Here is an 18,597-nt window from a genome sequence, read left to right as displayed (position 1 = left end):
GGGTCTGTCAGCTAAACAGAAACAGTTTTCTCTAGGTCTCACCGGCTTCAAGGAGACAGACGATTCTTTTCATTCGTTTTGGTTTGGTTTCAGGGTCTTAAACTCTAGGGTTCGTGTGATCTCCTGCTTCAGCCTCTTATTTGGATGGGACTCCAGGCACGTTCCCCCTCTGTTGACAGGGGACAGTGTCTTACTCAGTGTCCATGAGAGGAAGAGCATCAAGTGGGAGGTCTGGGTCTGGCTTTGTCATAGGTGCACATGGATGATCCATGCACACATACAGGCTCACATAATACACATATATGTATGTGTATGTGTGTGTGTGTGTGTGTATATATATATATATATATATATATATGGATCACCCGTATATATGTATATATGTATGTATACACACACACACACATATATACATATACACATGCATGTACATGAGCACATGTACATATATATATATATATATATATATATGGGGATATATATATGTATATATATATATATATATGTATATATATATCTTAGTTAGGGTTTTATTGCTGTGAACAGACACCATGACCAAGGCAAGACTTATAAAGGACAACATTTAATTGAGGCTGGCTTACAGGTTCAGAGGTTCAGTCCATTATCATTAAGGTGGGAGCAGTATCCAGGCAGGGATGGGACAAGAGGAGCTGAGAGTTCTACATGTTCATCTGAAGGCTGCTAGCAGGATACTGACTCCCAGGCAGCTAGGTCTAGGGTCTTAAAGACCACACCCACAGTGACATACCTACTCCAACAAGGCCACACCTCCAATACTGCCACTCCCTGGGCCAAGTAAATACAAACCATATATATAATATTTGAAATATATATATGTATTTTCCACAAGGGAGGGAAGAATATGGGTTGTGATGGGGACAGAGTGTGAATTAAGGGACATACAATGTGTTCAGAGAACGTACAATGGCTGAAATTAAGTCACTCAGAACAGACAATGCCTTGTAAACGGTTCTCTTTGGAACCAAACTAGAAGTCAATGGTGTGTGGCAGCAGAGCCTGCCCAGGTGTGTTGACAGATTCCATTCAGGTTTTCTTCCCAGATGTGGACTCAGGCATTTCTCCTTATTGAAGTTTTCAGGAGACCTCCTGCTTCTCTTGGGAACCTATCAGGTGGACAAAGGAACCCATGAAGGACTCTGCTAGTTAGGGTTGGTTCTGAGGGAAGTTCTAAGCTTTTCGTTTCTTTTTTTTTTTTAATTTATTTATTTATTATATGTAAGTACACTATAGCTGTCTTCAGACACTCCAGAAGAGGGCATCAGATTTCATTATGGATGGTTGTGAGCCACCATGTGGTTGCTGGGATTTGAACTCGGGACGTTCGGAAGAGCAGTCGGCGCTCTTAACCACTGAGCCATCTTGCCAGCCTGGTTCTAAGCTTTTCAAAACAAAATAAAACAAAACAAAACAGGCCAGGGCTACACAGAGAAACCCTGTCACAACAAATCAAAACTAAAATAAACATCTGCTTTAAGATGAAAATCAAAGTGGCCAGCAGGAAAAAGGGCTAGCTCATCCTTCAGCTTAGGAACACTATAGTAGCCCAAGAAAATGGCCTGAGACTCCGTACTGTGTAGCCAAATGGAGAGAAGGGCAGGTTCCTGGATGCTATGGTGGGCCTGGAGTGGCAGCAGGACCAAATGAGCAGGTCACTATAGAATGTAGCCACTCCCTGGGCAGTTCATCTGTGAGCAGCAATTTGGATTGATGGTGATCTGTCCACAATGAGATGGATTGGATCACCTGACCTAACACAGTGTGCAGCCCTTCTTTCCTCTCAGAGGGCAGCATGGTAGCACCAGAGGATGGTTTGGATTAGAACTTATCTCCTGGGCTAGAGAGATGGCTCAGCAGTCAAGAGCAACGGCTGCTCTTCTAGAGGTCCTGAGTTTGATTCCCAGCAACCACATGGTGGCTCACAATCATCTGTGATGGGATGCCCTCTTCTGGTGTGTCTGAAGACAACGACAGTGTACTCACATAAGCTCAATAAACAAATCAGTTTTTAGGAAAACAAACAAACAAAACAACAACAACAACAACAACAAAAAACCTCCCAACCCAACCCTCCAATAGCATGGCTGTTCTTTCCAGCAGGAAGGACCCCTCCTGAAAGTGGAGATATGCCATGTGTAGTCTGAGGGCTGTCACAAACCACCCAGGAAATCCATGCAGTTAGACCCTCCTCTCAAGGAGCCAGAGTCAGAGAGCAGCCACATTCTTTGTGGTCCAACAGTTTCCCAGGGACAACAGAGAAGCAAAGGCAAGGCCCTATGAAGCTCCTCTGGGACGCAGCCTGATAACCAAACCCCAGGCGACACTGAGCCACTTACTGAAAATGGTCAAGCCAGATACTCAGCATCTGAAGGCCTGTCAGGAGAAAACTCACCTCTGAGATGTCTTGGCGGGGTGGTGTTTGCTGAACCGTTCCCCATAGGAATACAGATTGCAGGATGCTGTATGCAGTAGCAAAAACAAGACTTGCACTCTCTGGGTCTCAGGTGACCACTGGATCACATGCTTGCTCTGACAAGTCACGCTAAGATTTTAAACAACAACCTTAAAAGTAAATGTGACTTTGGGTTTAGATTTGACATCCATGAGGCCCTTCATTCAATCCCTGTCAAAAATGTACCCACCTACACACAGACAGACACACATAGAGAGGGAGAGGGGGCAGGTACAAACCCAGGAACACTGTTGACTTTCAAAAACAAAACAAAACAGGGTCTCACCGGGTAGCCTTTGGTGTGGCCTCCAACTCATAAGAATGCTCCTGCCTCTGCCTCCTGAATGTTGGGATGTATGGCAAACATCATTACACCCAGATGCTACTTATTCTTTAAAGGAATTCCACTTTTGGTTTCAAGAAGTAAACCCTTGCTGTGTTTCAACACCAGGCACTGGAGTAAATCCATATCACTCTTGAACATTGTGGCTACAATTGTATTTTGTAGTAGGGTTCTAAGAGCAATTGTGTAGCTACCTTAGGTATAGGCCTAAGATACTTTGTAGGGCAGTTCTCTTTACCTTGTGAGAGTACCTGGGGGAAATTCATTTTGTCCATCTTTCCCACAGATTCTGTGTATCATTTTGGGTGAGATTCTTAACTTGTCCGTGCCTTTATTTCCCCATAAAATTGAGTAGATAATACTTGTCCGTATTGTAGTGAAACAGTACAAATATCTAGGGTTTGCCTCTAAGAGGAAAGGGCTGGGGTTGTGCGGCTTAGTGGTAGATTACTTGCTTCCCATGCATGATGAAAACAAAACAAGACAAAACAGAATGGGCTGGTGAGATGGCTCAGTGGGTAAGAGCACTGACTGTTCTTCTGAAGGTCCTGAGTTCAAATCCCAGCAAACACCTGGTGGCTCACAGCCACCTGTAATAAGATCTGATGCCCTCTTTTGGTGTGTCTGAACAGTGTGTATAATTATAAATAAATCTTTGGCCCAGAGCGAGCAGGAACTGAGTGAGACGGGTCGACCAGAGTGAGCAGAGGTCCTAATTGCAACTCCCAACACCACATGAAGGCTCACAACCATCTGTACAGCTACAGTGTACTCATATACATAAAAATAAATCTTTAGTCGGGCAGTGATGGCGCATGCCTTTAATCCCAGCACTTGGGAGGCAGAGGCAGGTGAATTTCTGAGTTTGAGGTCAGCCTGGTCTACAGAGTGAGTTCCAGAACAACCAGGGCTATACAGAGAAACCCTGTCTCAAAAAAACCAAAAAAATAAAAAATAAATAAATAAATAAAAATAAATAAATAAATTTTAAAAAACAAAATAAAAAACAATTAAAAATAAAGCAATTTAAGGAGAAAAAGGGGTGCATGGGAAATAGAAAAACAAAATTGATACAATGTTACTAGGTTTGTGTACACACTGTGTGTGTGTGTGTGTGTGTGTGTGTGTGTGTGTGTATGTGTACATATGTGATTAGGATTGAATGGAGGCCCTCTTAAATGTTAACTACGCATCCTACAGTTAAGCTAGGTCCCCCAGACCTTAGTTTTTCAGTCACATGCTCATCACATAGGATTATCATATCCTTCTCTCTAGCTTTATGCCTGCAGAAATATCCAAAATCCTAAGGAAAAACTACCTTTAACCACACCTGGCCCCACCTAACACACTGAGTAAAAACCACACTCACTTCACAGCCCTCGCAGGGTGAGCTCCAGTCCTCAGAGAAGGCTGCAGTATAAATAAGACCTTGCATTCTTCTTCGGGGGCCTAAAAGGATTGCATCACACCTCGCTCGCTGGAGGCAATGTTGACAAGGAGACAGAAAATAGATTAGAACCCCCGGGAGCAACTACTGTGAAGAAGGAGAATAAAGCTTTCAAGCTGGGGCTGTTATGCAGGGGATTTGCTTTTGACATGAGGAATAGGAACCCCATCTGGGCCCATTGCTGCTCAAGGCTGTAAACTCAAAATACATCAAGGATATGTTGCCTCCCAGCTGACGATTTTTATTTCTGGAGATCTATGTGTATTACATTTCTAGCCCAACAAATGATAAAGAATACCTTTTTTTTTTTTTTTTTTAATGTATAAACCAACGGCTCCCAGGCAGGTACAGACACTGAATAAAAAGAGGCTCCTGAGGAAGCTGGCTAAGTCCTACCACCCTGAACACCGGGACAGACTTGCTGGGTGCAGGGATTCACACGCCAGTGAGAGGATCCAGACTCACCGGACACTGACTGTCAAAACACACACCTTGTGACACGTGTGGTGAAGTGGCCTGGACCGTGAGAGACTGGTTGTGCACTTTGAAATTATGTGTCTCCATAGTTTCAAAATCATGAACTGGCACTGGAAAGATGGCTCAGCAGTTAAGAGCACTTCCTGCTCTTACGGAGGACCTGGGTTCAGTTCCCAGAACCCATATGAAGGTTCCCAACCATTTGTAACTCCAGTTCTAGGGGATCCAGCCCCTGACCGCCAAGGGCATCAGGAACACATGTGGCACGTATACATACATGTAGGCTAAACATCTAAAAAAAAAAAAATCTAAAAAAATTCTTTTTTGGTTTTTTGAGTCAAGGTCTCTCTGTATAGCCCTGGCTGTCCTGGAACTCACTTTGTAGACCAGGCTGGCCTCCAACTCAGAAATCCACCTGCCTCTGCCTCCCAAGTGCCGGGATTAAAGGCGTGTGCCACCATGCCAGGCAATTTTTTTTTTTAATCAAGATCTGGACCTATGAGATGGCTCAGCAGGTAAAGGTATCTACCACCAAAGAGGATGACTTGGGTTTCATCCCTAGAACCCACATGGTATGAGGAGAGAATGGATTCTCACGGTTGTTCTTTGATTTCCACAGTGCAACATGAACCCTAACAAACAAACAAACTAAACAAACAAACAAACAAACAAATAAATGTAAAGATGGTTAGCAATGACCCCTTGCCTGTACTTTGGAGGGGTGTATAATAGTGAATGTTATCCTTGGTGTCTTTGAAACCCCTGTGCTTTCTATCGTACTGTAAGCATGCCTTGAATCTATGATATGGCCTGAGAGTGGAAAAGACCTCATGATCCCACCAGCTTTCTGCCCCTGCAGACACGGGGAATCTTCTAGAGAATAGAGGCACCAAGTCCAATGCTCTACCATGAGGAACCACAGATCTGTGCCACCAGGCACAGAGAGAGGAAGACATACCTCTGAAACTGAGAAAAAGAAAGCATGCCAAGTATCCTGCAGTTCTGGGACCCTGGCTGATGGGCTCCCCTGGGGGAAGGGGAGTCAGCCATTAGCACAGAAGAAGAGGAGTGGAGACAGGTCGGAGCACGGGCGAGAGGAAGAAGGGAGCTTGCGGGGATTTGCGTAGGGGAGACTCACCTAGACTTGCAGAGGTGCATACTCCTGTGCAGTCCCACATCATAAGGGGATGTTCAAAAAGATGGAACCCGGAGGTAGAGCTTAGTTCCTACAGGTTCTCCCCCATTACAGCCTTTTTTAATTTTATTATTATTTTTTTATTTCTTTAATTTTATATATGTGAATACAATTGCTTCTCGGCCTTTTGGCTAAGATCAAGTGTGAGTACACTGTAGCTGTCTTCAGACACACCAGAAGGGAGCGTCAGATCCCATTACAAATGGTGGTGAGCCACCATATGGTTGCTTGGAATTAAACTTGGGGACCTCTGCAAGAACAGTCAGTGCTCTTAACCTCTGAGCCATCTCTCTAGCCCATGTTATAGCTTTTTAAAGGGGCAGCAGTGGTTGTCAACCTTTGAGTCTAGACTCATTTGGGGTCAAACATCCTTTTACAGGGGTCACCTAAGACTATCAGAAAATAAAGATATTTACATTACAATTCATAACAGTAGCAAAATTACACTTAGGAAGTAGCAAGGAAATAATTTTATGGTTGGGGGGGGGGTGTCCACCACAGCATGAGAAACTGTATTAAAGGTTTGCAGCATGTGATGGTTTGCATATGATCAGTCCAGGGAGTGGCACTATTAGAAGTTGTGGCTCTGTTGGAATAGGTGTGTCACTGTGGGTGTAGGCTATAAGACACTCATCCTAGCTGCCCAGAAGTCAGTATTCTGCTAGCAACCTTCAGATGAAGATGTAGAACTCCCAGCTCCTCCTGCACTGGGCCTGCCTGGATGCTGCCATGTCCCTGCCTTGATGATAATGGACTGAACCTCTGAACCTGAAATCCAGTCCCAATTAAATGTTGTCCTTATAAGAGTTGCCTTGGGGCAGAAGAGATGGTTCAGTGGTTAAGAGCACTGACTGCTCTTCCAGAGGTTCTGAGTTCAAATTCCAGCAACCACATAGTGGCTTACAACCATCTGTAATGAGATCAGATGCCCTCTTCTGGTGTGTCAAATGAAAAACAGTTACAGTGTACTTACATATAATAAATGAATAAAATCCTTAAAAAAAAAAAAAAGGAGTTGTCTTGGTCATGGTGTCTGTTCACAGCAGTAAAACCCTAACTTAGACACAGCATTAGGAAAGTTGAGAACCACTGCCCTAAGTACAGAGTCTGGCCTAAAGTGCCTGTTTGGCCTAGGTGCAGGCACACAGCCCTGTTTTTATTTAGTTTTGTTTTGTTTTGGTTTTTTTTTTTTTTTTTTTTTTTTTTGGTTTTTCGAGACAGGGTTTCTCTGTATAGCCCTGGCTGTCCTGGAGCTCACTTTGTAGACCAGGCTGGCCTCGAACTCAGAAATCCGCCTGCCTCTGCCTCCCGAGTGCTGGGATTAAAGGCGTGCGCCACCACGCCCGGCTTTTTTTTGTTTTTTGAGACAGGGTTTCTCTGTGTAGCCCTGGCTGTCCTGGAACTCACTTTGTAGACCAGGCTGGCCTCGAACTCAGAAATCCACCTGCCTCTGCCTCCCAAGTGCTGGGACTAAAGGCGTGCGCCACCACCACCCGGCTTAGTTTTGGTTTTATTTCCAGGCAAACGCTCACTCTGTAGCCCAGGCTGGCCTCCAACTCTCAATCCTCCTGCCTTCTGGCTCCAAAAAGGTAGGGTTCCAAGTGTGCAACACTACAGCCAGCTTTCCAATGAAAAAGAAAACGATTAAATACCTCCTCCACACAAAAATAAGCAAGCAAGCCATGGAAACCATGGAAACTGATTACACAGGACTCTTTGGCCTGCCCTCATCGCCTGTGATTCAGATGAAGAATTTGAACTTGTCCTGTTAACGGACCCTGTGTTTGGGGATAATAAGGGCAGGCAGAAGCTTCCGAGAACTTTTAACTAAGCAACAAATGCTACTTGAAGGGCTTTGGAAACCTACACATGCTTAACAGGTGCTAAGCTAATTATGCATTATTTCCATCCAGCTGCTAAATCTTTTAAAGATCTTTATTGGGTAAGACTTAGTCTTGGTCCTAAAGCCAGACGGGGTGGCTCATCCCTTTAATCCCAACCCTCAGGAGGCAGATCTCTGAGTTTGGGACCAGCCTGGTTTATAATCGAGTTCCAGGACAGCTGGTAGACCACATAGTTAGACCCTGTCTCGAAAATAAACCCACCAACAGAAAGGACTTTGTGGTCCTTCGTCATAGGGGACGGTGTGAGAACACAGTCCTTTATAGGACACCATCATACATCACTCCAAACATACCTCATGAGCACAAGCTGACCATTTTGAAACTAGTAGACACCAGAGACACTGTAGGAGGAGGGATGGGAGTGTAGAGTCATTTTGTCCAGGAAGTCTCCCTCTCCCTGTCTCACCCTCTGCAGACTTCAATCTGCACAACTCTTAAAAAAGCTGGCCACTGCCTGCCTTCCATTGGCTTTAGAGAACCCATTTAAGCCACTGCTGGTCTCCCTCACTCCTGAATTCCCTCTTCACACACTATTACCTTTCTGCAAGCTTCCCTGTTATTAATTTGCTTTTTTTTAAAAACAGGGTCCAACGCCAGGCGTGGGTGGCGCATGCCTTTAATCCCGGCACTCCGGAGGCAGAGGCAGGCGGATTTCTGAGTTCGAGGCCAGCCTGGTCTACAGAGTGAGCTCCAGGACAGCCAGAGCTATAAAGAGAAACCCTGTCTCGAAAAACCAAAAAAAAAAAAAAAAAAAAAAAAAAAAAAAAAAAAACAGGGTCCAAAGCAAACACTTGAAAAGGAAGCGGGGAGAGACTTGTTTTCCCTTCCTGCAGGGTTGATCATGAAGAGTACTTGTGGGGATGGGGGCACCCGGGAGTGGGTCTTGAACTTGTCCTCTACCTGAAGGCTTCTGCTTCAGACTTCCAAGTACACTCTGTGAGGTGTGAGCTCCAGTCATTAAGTAGCCACCTGTGCTGGCTGCACACATGCACACAAACACACGCACACAGAGGCCTCAATGTGTATATAGAGAATACAAGGAGAAGGGGCCAAGGATGAAGGTAGCCCACCCTCCTAAGCATCTCCTAGACAGGAAGCCAGAGAAGCAGCACTGTGGGCCTGAAGGGGCTCCACACCCAAAGCCACCTTCTTTGTCTTCACTGGCTCTGTGCTTGGAAGCAGAAACCGTGTACTAGGATGCCTCCGGGACATCAGAAGGTAAGCCTTCACTCTGGCTTCCTGAGAAGCCCAGCTAGGAGCAAGCGGGTGGGTGACAAAGGAAGGATTTTCTTTTAGCTTGACACTTCTTTTGGTGGATTAACTCTGCATGTCCAGGGAATGGGAAGACAAGGTGTAGGCTCTGTCTCCCTCTTCCCACACCAGCCATTCATATTAAGCCTCTCCAGCTGTGCCAAAGGCAGCCACTTGAGTCACTGCAAAGGCCTTTGTGAACAGCTGGTGGGCAAGGAGACCAGCCACAGCCAGTTGGCCTCTGTCCCTCCCCACTTTCCTCTCCTTGCAAGCTCTTCAATCCTCTACCAGGCCGAGAAGGTCAGACCCCTTCCTGGGAACAGTGTCTGACTCCTGCTGTCATATGAGCATAAGGGCAAGTGCTTTGGTGACATTGCTGTCTGCAGATAGGAAGCACCTTTCTTGTGGCTGGCCCTTCCTACACCTTCCCTCCAGGAAGAGCAAGCTGTGAGTGGCCAAGCTGGGACCACAGCCATTCAGAATTGTCCTTGATATTGTCACATTGTCGACAGTGTAGATAGTGTGATACATCAGTGAAGTGTATGAGCATTCAAACAGAGGTGAGGAAGGGCTTAGAGTGGCATACTTTGCCGGTTGGAGACGTCTATCTATCTATCTATCTATCTATCTATCTATCTATCCACAATTATATGTATAAACACATACACAAACATACATACATATTACACACATAATACTAATACACAGACAAACTACACACACATATACACACAGACATACATACACACAGACATACACACACACCACTGTTTATCCATCTTATTATTGATACATCCATTCATCCATCTACCCATCTTGGCCCAGGGAGTGGCACTGTTAGGAGAACTGGCATTGTTGGAGAAGGTGTGTCACTGTGGGCATGGGCTTTAAAACCCTCATTCTAGCTGCCTGGAAGTCAGTCTTCTGTTTGTCTTTGAAATGAATTGTAGCACTCTCAGTTCCTTCCCTATCATACATGCCTGGATGTTACTGTGCTCCCACCTTGATGATGATGGACTGAACCCCTGAACCTGTAATCCAGCCCCAATTAAATGTTGGGTTTTTTTTTTTTATAAGATTTGCCTTGGTCATGGTGTCTGTTCACAGCAGTAATTAACTAAGCAGTACCTTAAGACACCATCCAACCACACACACACACACACACACACACACACACACACACACACACACACACATCAATTCACCCAACCAAATATCATCCATCCATTCACCCACCCTCCTGTCCTTACATGAAGACAGGCTGATTTTTTAAAAAATTATATATCTATATATGTATATGTATGAGCTATCTTCAGACATGCATCAGATCCCATTACAGATGGTTGTGAACCACCATGTAGTTGCTGGAAATTGAACTCAGGACCTCTGGAAGAGCAGTCAGTGCTCTTAACTGCTGAGCCATCTCTCCAGCTCGAAGACAGGTTTATTTTAAGGAGCTTGGGGCTGCTGTGTGAGGTCTGCTGGTAGATCAAAGCTCGGGCTTTCCCTCTGTGGTTTGCAAGTTGATCGTGCTGAAACTGACAGCAGACAGAACAGCGAGAGAAGAGTAGACATTATTTATTAACGTGCACAGGAGCCATACACAATACAAAGGTCAGAGATGGGTCAGATGGCTGAAACTTCCTTCCTTACAAGGTCAAGGGAAAAAGGGTGTAGCCTAGGGGAGATTGCACAAAGTGGGAGGGCAGGCCCAGGGATTTGTACAGAGATGAATTGGCCTGAAGGACTCACAGAGGCTTGGCACAAAGGTCTATGGGCTCTGGGGGAGGTGGTGACAAGCTATGATGAGCAGGTGACAGGTATGCCAGAACAAAGGCTTCCTTGCCATGTGAAGTCTTGCACTGTGTTAGTGCATGACCAAGTCTCTCCCTTGCTGCCCCTCATGCCTGGCTGTCCTATGACCAAGACAGCTCAATCAGTCAGCTGGGTCTCAAGGGAGGGATCAAGGATTGAAAAGAAAAAGACAGTAAGACAACACTATAACAGGACTCCTGCCAGTGCTGAGGCTGTAGCAGGTTTATTTTTCTCCAGTTTGCTTTTACACCATCCTAAGTACCTGCAATGAATAAAGTCAGTCCTAAGGCATAAACAAACTAGTTAAGGAACAAACAAAGCACAGACAAAGGTCCCGCAATTATTGCATTCAGGGTCTTTTTTTTTTTTTTTTTTTTTTTGGTTTTTTGGTTTTTTGAGACAGGGTTTCTCTGTGTAGCCCCGGCTGTCCTGGAACTCACTTTGTAGACCAGGCTGGCCTCGAACTCAGAAATCCACCTGCCTCTGCCTCCCGAGTGCTGGGATTAAAGGCGTGCGCCACCACGCCCAGCTTTGCATTCAGGGTCTTAACAAGACCGTCAAGATACACATTCCTCAGCTGTATTCATCCTAAGCCTATTTCCTAGTTCTAGCCCAATGTCAAACTCTTGCCAAATTCCTAAAGGTGGCCTCAAAAGCTCTCCACAGTCCTAACCGTGCAGAAGTGAAGGCTTACCATCCCGAAGCATCAGAGAACACCATCCCTACTTCCGAAACTTGGTTCCAGGCTCTTACCTTCTTGGCCCTGAGTTCATCTTCCCTGTTAGTGGGGTTCAGGGGAAGTCCAATTGTGCAGCTCTTGGAAGAACTTCTGAGAGACTTCAGAGAGAGCCCTGTTCAACCCTGGGGCAGAGCCCTAGGTCAGAAGCCAATCATCCCAGGTGGCTTCTCAGACCTCGATAATTACCTGTGCTCTACAAGCCAAGCCCAGTTTGGGAGATTGTTTTGCAACAACAAACACCCAGGGCAAGCAGCTGCCAGGCCAGAGTTTAGGCTACCTCTTGACCAAGGCCACTGGGAGGCATAATTCCTTCCATCCTGTGCCCTGTCGATTCTTTTAATGCCTTAAGCCAACTGACTGCAACCCAGCCACATCACAGAGGATTGGCTGCTTTACTCAAGTCTGATAACGTGGGCATCACCTGAACACAATGCCCCACAAACAGCTCACATCCTTTCTGACAGCTTGTCAATGGGACAGCAGCAAAGCCCTCTGCCACTGGCATTGTCTGTCAACAGCACACGTTTGCTGTGATTGCAAATAAGAGGCTGAGACAGGAGAGTCAAATTATTGCCGGCTCCTTATTTTTCTGTTTTACTGCTCAGTTTTTTCCCCATCTTTTTCTCCATTCCCCCATCTTATTGTTCTCCCTCCTTTCTTCTCTCCCTCCTGTTCTTTCCCCCATTCTTCTCTCCTTCCTTATTTCCACCCCCCTCTCTCATCTTCTTCCTTTCTCCCCTTTTCAGTGCTAGAATCAGAACCCAGGACTTCTGTGCACACCAGGTGCCAAGCCACATGCCCAGACTTACTGGATTTATTTTTACGGAATACTCTTTTTATTTGAAAGAACGACTGCCTGACTGGCACACTTCAGTTATTCGAGGCTTGAGAACTGGGGACTAGGAAGAAGACTCAGTAGTTAAAGTGCTTGTCGGGCAAGCACGTGGGTCTGAGTCTGGATCCCTAGAACACACGTGCAAGCCAGGGGTGGTCACACACACACATCTGTCTCCCCAGTGCTGGTGAAGTGGACACAGATTGATCCTAGAGCTTGCTGGCCAGACAGTCTAGCCCAGGTTGTTGCGGGAAATATTTAAAAATGATCATGCTAACTCTCCACGCTCCTGCTCCCCAGTGCTGGGATTAAAGGCATGCACCACCAATCAGATTTATGTGTCAATAAAATCACAGTTTACAAGATGCCAATACAATAATTTTAGAACCAATTGATAGTGATAAAAGCTGCCCACTGCCGGGCAGTGGTGGCGCACGCCTTTAATCCCAGAACTGGGGAGGCAGAGGCAGGTGGATTTCTGAGTTCGAGGCCAGCCTGGTCTACAGAGTGAGTTCCAGGCCAGCCAGGGCTACACAGAGAAACCCTGTCTCAAAATAAATAAATAAATAAATAACCCACCTAGATTAAACAAATTATCCCAATATTCCAACCTTTGTGATATTATAACAGCCTGTGGCTGGTCACAGCCACACTGATTCACATCCCCTGCCATCTTCCTTTCTCCTTGCTATCCGGAGACACTCCTTGTCTCTGCAACTCCTAGCTCCGCCTCCTTTTTTCCCTGTCCAATCACAGGCCTCCCACTGCCCTAATGTAATTGGACAGGGAAAATCCTGCAACACAGGATCAGTGAGAGACCTTGTCCCAAAATCTAAGGAGGAGATCAGTAGAAGACACGTGGCATTGACTTCAATGTCCTCAATATTTCAACACAATGTCCACAACCCAGACACACAAAGCAGAAAAAAAAAAAAAAAAAGACTTGAACATCGAGCATCTATGTGCATGTGTGCTGGTCAGTCTGTCTGTCCAGATGCACTCATTCATGCAGGTGGCTGGAACGGCCAGAGGTTGGGCCTTTGGTATTTTTCTCTTTTAATCTTCATTTTGGTTTTGCTTTTTTGCTGAAACAGTGTTTTCTCATTTAACCTGGAATTCCCATTTTGGCCAGGCTGCAGGACCCACCTGTCACCTCTCTCCCGAAGACCACTGTCCAGTGCTAAGGTCTCAGGCACTTGCCACCACATCTGGCTTTGTACACTCTTGCTGGGGATCCGAACTCAGGTCCTTGTGCTACAAACGCTTGCTGCCTAGATCCCAGGGCAGATGATTTTTTTTCAAATAAGCAAAATACCAGGCCCAGCGTATGTACAGACTTGGAGTCCCAGCTACTCTGGAGGCTGATACAATAAGGACTACTTGGCCCAGAAGTACAAGGTCAGACTTCAACCATGGATAATACCAAACCCTTCGGTTGTGAGGAATAAAGTCTAAAATTTCAAGCAAAGGGGAAAATCCTGGAGAGTTTATATTTGTGACATGAACTTGACCACTTTCTGGTGCTGACTCTTACAAGGCATGCAGGGACATTGTTACAGTTTTTATATGTTCAGCCCAGAGAGTTGCACTAAGGTCTGACCTTGTTAGAGCAGGTGTGTCATTGTGGGTGTGGACTTTCAGACCCTCATCCTAGCTGCCTGGAAGCCAGTCTTCCACTAGCAGCCTTCAGATGAAGATGTAGAACTCCCACCTCCTTCTACAGCTCTATGCCTGCCTGGATGCTGCCAGGCTTCCTGCTATGATGATAATGAACTGAACCTCTGAACCTGTAAGCCGGCCCCAATTAAATGTTGTCCTTAGGCCGGGCGTGGTGGCACACGCCTTTAATCCCAGCACTCGGGAGGCAGAGGCAGGCCAATTTCTGAGTTTGAGGCCAGCCTGATATGCAAAGTGAGTTCCAGGACAGCCAAGGATATACAGAGAAACCCTGTCTCGAAAAAACTAAAGAGTTGCCTTAGTCATGGTGTCTGCTCACAGCAGTAAAACCCTACCTAAGGCAGGCATTAGAACCAGGTTATTGTTTATCCTAGTAAAAACAACCAACGTTGGGCGAATCTGAATCTGAGCAATCTGTGAACTGATGCTTTCCAAAAGTCCCACTGCAGAATCCCACGTGGGTGATGCTACCGGACAAGCCCATGCAGTGCCAGCTTTTAGTTCATCGATGTGGCATCCCTCACTGAATCTAAGTCTATCCATAATGGCCCGATCCTGACAGAAACAAACCCCTGGAGTCTGACAGAGCATCATGTTATCTGCAAAGGCAACCTAAACCCTGTTCTGCATCCTCGTTGCAGACCTGTCTGCAGGGCCTCGTTGCTTCATGCACTTTCAGCCAGAGTTATAAATCATGACTTGCTGGATGCAGAAGCAGATAAGGACAATCTGGCTGTCCTCAATTAAGCCAGATGTTGAAAGGATTTAAAAAAAAATGTTAAACAATGTCACCCTTCTCATTGTCTATCCTTTGTTTGGGGAAAATATCTTCTAAAATGTTCAGGCTATTGCAAGTGACACAGACTAGATTTTTATTCTAATTTAAGTACATTGATAAAAGTCTTTTGAAACACTTTCTGCTTTGGTTTCCTTTGTTGTTCTGTTTTTAGTGTTGTTTCAGTTTTGGGAGTGGTATGCTTGCCTGAGCAGAAAGCCAGCTAGCTGGGAAGAAGGCTCCAGCTGGGAGCATTCAGTAGTCCAAACAGGATGACCCTGTCCTAATGACCCAGGAGAATTTACTCTTCCTAACTCTCTATGTTTAGGAGATTCCACAGCATCAGCTGGGCTTTGTGAAAATCTCAGGAGGTGAAGTGGGGGAGGGGGAAAGGGTGGTAGAAAATTGGGATCAATGCTATCTTAGGCATCAGTGATACTGCTACAGACAGCATGGTCATACTGAGAGCAAGAGAGAGAAAGAGACAGAGAGACATACAGACAAAGACAGAGACTGAAAGACACACAGAGACAGAAAGAGACAAAGCGAGACAAAGAGGCAGAAAGAGACAGAGGCAAAGAGAGATAGAAACAGAGACACAGAAACAGAGAGACAGAGAAACAAAGAGAGACACAGAGAGACAGAGAGAAAGAGAAAAATAGAGACAAAGAAAGAGACACGGAGAAAGAGACAGATAAAAAGAGAAAGAAAGACAGAAAAAGAGAAACAGAGAAAGAGAAAGACACTGGAGGGGGGAGGGTGTGTGTGTGGGAGAGAGAGAGAGAGAGAGAGAGAGAGCTGGGAGGATATGGAGAGACTCCAGCCCTTGTGTGCAGCTGGTGGGGGTGCAAAACCTCCCAGCTGCTGTGGAGAACAGGATGGCGGCTGCTCCAGAGAGATTAGACAATGGATTTAGGAAACAGGGCATGGTGACACACACCTGTCATCCCAACGTCCCAAAGCTGGTTGCAGGGGGCTAACCTCAGCTACATGGTACATTCAAGGTCAGCCTGGGATATACGAGACCTTCTTTTAAAAACAACCAAACAACATAAAGGGGGCTGGAGAGCTAGCGTGGGCTGCTCTTCCTCAAGGCCTGTATCAAGTGGCTCACACTCCAGGATAGCGCCAGCTCCAGGGAGAGCTGCCTTGAATCACTGCATTCATGTGCACAAATCCTTGTACATAATTCAAAACTATCTATCTATCTAGATATTTAGATATCTAGACTTAAAGTGTACCCCAGCACATCCAGCTCCAGAAAAGCCCTATCACAATAGCAAAAAATCTAGGAGCCACCCAAATGCCCCAAGGCTGATGAATAAATTAGCACATTGGGATCTGCGCACATAATGGGATAGCCTCCAGCCTTCAAAAGGGAAGGGACTCCTATACTTGCTATATCCTGGGAGAGTCTTGAAAGAAGCCCAGAGGGCTTTGAGAAGGGTTTACAATGGTTCAATCTTCATAGCAAACAGAGAATCTTGACTCAGCTTACTGGTTCCTCTGTAAGACTGAGCTGGGCACAGTCAAGCTGACCCCTCCCAGTCCAACTGGACATCAGGACAAAGAAGCTGCCCCTGCATGAAGACATTTGTGTTTACTTCCTGAACTTCTCTGAAAAAGGATTTTACAGCCCTGGGCCTGGAGGGTCACCCCTGTCATCCCAACATTAGGAAGGCCGAAGCAGAAAAATTGCCAAGTGGGAGGCTAGCCTGGGCCACACAGCGAGACTCTGACCCAGACAGGACAAAACAACGCTTTACAAAAATGTCGGCATCCCTTGAATCTGTGGGTCTAATCTGGAAGCTGGCCAACTCTGAAAAGAAACCGGAGGTACAACTAGCTGTACAAATTGGTGCTGCTTGCCAATAACACAGGGTGGCCACTGGCACAGGGTAGTGTGGCCACTTGTGGCCTGGGAGACTGGGTCTGTCTGACCCACAGTGTAACCAGCCTACTGCCACACCGAACAGAATTGTACGTATAAAAAGCCTTCGTCTGGCCCTGCATCTAAAGGGCCAGTATGACCCCAGGGCTGTAGGATGCTGTACCAGAGACACAGCTGTTCTGGGGCAGGAGTGGGACAAAGGCTTTGCATCTGGAAATCATCCAAAGCTTCCAGCTGTCAGAGTCAAACCAGGAACCATGGAAACCAGACCCTTGCAGCTCTGTGTCGCTCTCTGCTTACACTTTCAGGGACCACGCCTTGCTGGTGGGTGAGTCCTGACCCCAGCACAGTTCTTCCAGGGTGAAACCCCCACCACCCCAGCAAGCATTTAGCAGACGAGCAGGTTTTACGTGTCTGTGTTGGTCGGTTATTACTACTCCAAGGTCCCCGAGATTATCTACTTAAGAAGAAGGAAGGTTTAAAAGACTTACTTTTTTGGAGGTTCTGACCCGTGGTCTAATCAGCCCTGTTGCACTGGGCCTAGGCTGAAGCAGCATATTAAAAGCCTGGGTGTGTGTGTGTGTGTGTGTAGGAGCTCCTCACAAAGCACCCAGGAAACAAGAGGAAATAGGATGGAGTGAGCTAACTTCCTTCCCCTAGGCTCTACCTATTAAAGGCTCCACCACCTCCCAGTAACATCATAGACTGGGGACCAAGCCTTCCACACACAGCTGAGAACTGTTCTCCAAACCTTAGCAGTCACCACTGAGAAATACCGTGGTAAACTGTATCACTCTAGCGCCCCGGTCTGAGCCCACCACATGGACAGCCAGTCGCAAACTGGAGCTGTGGGATCATGTTTAATCCGGTTGTGGAGATGGGGAAGTGAACAGCAGAGACTCCTCATGCAGCAAGGACCTGGTACCTCCAGAACAGCGGTGTCCAGATCGGAATTCCCTTGTGCACAGGGCCCAGCTTGCCCAACTATGTGGGTTGATTAGTGCATGGTAGAGCGGGGGGCAAGAGAACAAAACAATCTGGTTTCTCTGCCACAGATCTGAGGGATAGGGAAGGCTGTCATGGCCTTGGAGGGCACTACCTTCCACATCTCCCACATCTGGAAGTTCTCTGAATCCCTACAGATGCTGCAGAGTGCATCTGTGCTCTTAGGCTGGTAGGTTTCCCTTCTCACATCAATCCCTAGGTGGAAAGCTTCAGTCAACCATGGCTCCACTTGGAACATCAGATCCCACAGGCCAAGACTCGACCCCTCCACAGGATGGACCTCACTTCACACAATAGCTTCAGGTCCTGGCTGGTACTGGTGCTCTGGACAGATTTGTATAAACTGGGAGTGGGGGGTGGTTATGCCTTGAATTTGAGTTCCTCTGAGTATACTTTGTCACTTGCTAGAATTGTTCGTAGAACTCTAAAAGACATTTTACATACATTGATCTTTTTATTTTCAAGGGGGCAGCTTTAAGATAGAGCATGACGCAGAGGTTCTGAGGGATAGGAAGGCTGTCATGGCCTTGGCGGGCACTACCCTCCACAGCTCCCACATCTGGAAATTCTCTGAATCCTACAGTTCCTCTCTGTTGGTGGTTGTGGGAAATATAAAAAAATGAACCAGCGAGCACTTGTGTCAGCAACTCTCTGCTCCAGTGGCCTTGGCTGGTCATGCACTGGTGGGCAATGGCTGACCTGTTTTTTATCTCACGGAGACTCTCTGACGCAAAGCTCCAAAATCTCTCCAC

The 18,597-nt window shown here is 46.3% G+C and overlaps 1 long non-coding RNA gene across 2 annotated transcripts; it reads right to left on the bottom strand.

The window, feature by feature from the left end:
- Nucleotides 1–599: 599 nt before the first annotated feature.
- On the bottom strand, nucleotides 600–17,450 carry LOC147000455 (uncharacterized). Of its 2 annotated transcripts, none has more exons than XR_015045937.1 (4): nucleotides 17,332–17,450; nucleotides 4,204–4,311; nucleotides 2,432–2,601; nucleotides 600–1,145 (listed from the first exon to the last, which is right to left on the bottom strand). It is a non-coding gene; the product is annotated as an uncharacterized LOC147000455 (long non-coding RNA). The 2 variants fall into 2 exon arrangements; XR_015045936.1 differs by having other exon boundaries at nucleotides 2,432–2,498.
- Between the last annotated feature and the right edge of the window lie 1,147 nt (nucleotides 17,451–18,597).

Source organism: Mus caroli, unplaced genomic scaffold (genome assembly GCF_978045245.1).
Source record: "Mus caroli unplaced genomic scaffold, Mus_caroli_1 scaffold_18, whole genome shotgun sequence".
In the NCBI taxonomy this organism is placed as follows: Eukaryota; Metazoa; Chordata; class Mammalia; order Rodentia; family Muridae; genus Mus; species Mus caroli.
Note: the sequence above shows the minus strand (reverse complement) of the source record. Positions and strands in the feature narration are given on the sequence as shown.